The following is a 2,569-nucleotide window of genomic DNA, read 5'->3' on the forward strand; positions in this document are numbered from 1 at the left end:
TCCTCATTGTCATTTTAGGACCATATCTCTATTCTTGTCACTCAGAAACCTTCTTTGAGATTCATGTAATCGAAGTTGATCACCCCAATGAGGATTCTGGGAACTGTACTGATCCCCAGAACATTATTCCCTCTTTCTCCCTGAGTTCAGGACAAGTCTCAGTTTCTCTTTCTATCCAACATCTGCCCTAATACCAAGAGACTTCAATATTCATGTTTACTATTCCCTCAAATAGCTTACTTTCGAGTATGGCTTAGACATCTCCCCATTTCTCATCGGGCTGCATTACTTTGGGACTATGCTTGACTTCTTCACCATGCCAGCATGTCAGGTTCAGACCCATCTAGAAAATCCCACCAAGTACCACATTCAGCAAGCCCAAAGGCAACAGGTAAAGCAGTACTTTTCTACCACTTTAGCCAATAAACATGCCAACCAAGCCCGGAGCTTGCCTTGTCCAAACCAGCCTGGGGACCATGTCATGCCACCTGGACCTGGGAGCAGTACACCAAATAGCCCCATGGCTATGCTCACACTTAACTCCAACTGTGAAAAAGAGGAGTTTTATAAGTTTGAAGAGTAGAACAGGGCTGAGAGTGAGTACCCAAATATGAACGCGCATTCTCAAGCATCATGCATGCAGATAGATGATGTAATTGATGACATAATTAGCCTCGAGTCAAGCCCTAATGAAGAAATCCTAGGCCTGATGGATCCAGCATTGCATATGGTCAATACATTACCTGTTTCTGGAAATTTGATTGACCTTTATGGCAACCAAGGCATGCCACCTCCAGGGCTGGAAACCAGCAACTCCTGTCCAGTCAATCTTCCCAATATTAAAAGGGAACTCACTGCATGTATTTTCCCTACAGAATCAGAAGCAAGGGCATTGGCCAAAGAGAGACATAAAAAGGACAATCACAATTTAATTGAAGGGCGGAGGAGATTTAATATCAATCACCTCATTAAAGAGCTAGGCACTTTGATACTAAAGTCAAATGACCCAAATATGCATTGGAAAAAGGGAACTATTTTGAAAGCAACTGTGGATTACATCTGAAAACTGCAGCAAGAACAGCAGTGGGCAAAAGAACTTGAAAATGGACAGAAGAAACTGGAACACTCTAACAGGCATCTTTTGCTCAGAATACAGGAACTTGAGGTACAGGCTTGAGTACATGGACTTTCCCTCATTCCATCTACAGGACTTTGCTCCCCAGAACTGGTGAACTGTGTCATCAAACAAGAACCAATTCTTGAAAACTGCAGTCAGGATGTCCTTCAGCATCACTCAGACCTCGCCTGCATGACCACCCTTGATCTTACAGATGGCACCATCACTTTCAGTAATAATTTGGGGAATGGTATTGAAACACCAGCCTACAGCGTTCCTACAAAAATGGGCTCCAAACTGGAAGACATCTTGATGGATGATACTCTCTCCCCCAATCCACTTCTCTTATTGGTATCCCCTGGAGCTTCCAAAGCAAGTAGCCGGAGGAGCAGCATGATGGAAGATACTGATCATGCCTGTTAGCAAATGTGTGATTGGCCTTCTCACAAACTGCTTCACTTCCTGATCAGTAGATTCAATGATTTTACCTTTTGGGGTTTTCTTGATAATTTTACTTTAATATAAAGATTTTTCATGCTTTATCAATAGCCCAGTCTATATTTTATTTTTTAGAATTTTGTGAAAAGACATATATTCTATTTTAAAATTACCAATGCCTCCAAAGTATTGTACAAGACACGTACAGTATCTGTGAACTGGATTCACCGTGAACTTTAGAATTCTGAGCAATAGAATTTTGAATCAAAATCATGGTCAACTTTTATTCAGGTGAAACTTGGTTTGAGATTTCATGCCAGCTCTTTACTTGGAAATGAAATACATGAGTGTAATGGAAGAATGTAAAGCAACCAAAAAGCCCTTTGCCATTTTGTAAATGTATTGATTTATTAGTGCTGCCTTAAAAATACAATATCCTTCCAGCATTGTTTAGTCTTTATATCACTGACTATTTAAAGAGATATACTACTACACTCTTAGAGGACAACTAATTGTTTTTGCCAGTTTCTTGGTTAGGAAACATTACTGATGGCTGCTTTCAGGGCACAAGAAGAAGGGAAAGATCAAGACTGCTAAAATAGAATGCTTGTTTTAATCTCACTCTCAATTTCTCGATGCTTTTATGATCTTGTCTTCTCAAATGAGTGTAGCTGAGTTTTTCATAAGAAAAATATTTTGTCGTGGAAAAAGAAATGTATTTTCCAAGTCAGATATCAAAGAGCACTTGAAAGGTTTTTTTTTTCCTTTTTAAAAAATTTTTCATTTTTAGGCATAAAAACTAAACTGGGCACATGTCTAATTGGCTTTTAAACTTTGATTTTTTAAAAAAAACCGTGTTGTACTGTTAATTTTATTTGTGTGGATTCTTTATTCTCGTCATTCTTTTCAATATATTTGTATTCATTTTATAAGGATATGCATCTAAAATGACAAGTTTTCAACATTTTTAAAACTCACTGGTTTTCTGCATTCTTTGCAGGGTCCTGTGTTCAA

At 38.6% G+C, this 2,569-nt stretch overlaps 1 pseudogene; it reads left to right on the forward strand.

Annotated features, from left to right (window-relative positions):
• The first annotated feature begins 352 nt into the window (after positions 1-352).
• LOC100022231 (microphthalmia-associated transcription factor-like) lies at positions 353-2,247 on the forward strand (annotated as a pseudogene).
• Positions 2,248-2,569: the final 322 nt, after the last annotated feature.

The sequence above is a fragment of the Monodelphis domestica genome, chromosome X (assembly GCF_027887165.1).
Source record: "Monodelphis domestica isolate mMonDom1 chromosome X, mMonDom1.pri, whole genome shotgun sequence".
Classification (NCBI taxonomy): Eukaryota; Metazoa; Chordata; class Mammalia; order Didelphimorphia; family Didelphidae; genus Monodelphis; species Monodelphis domestica.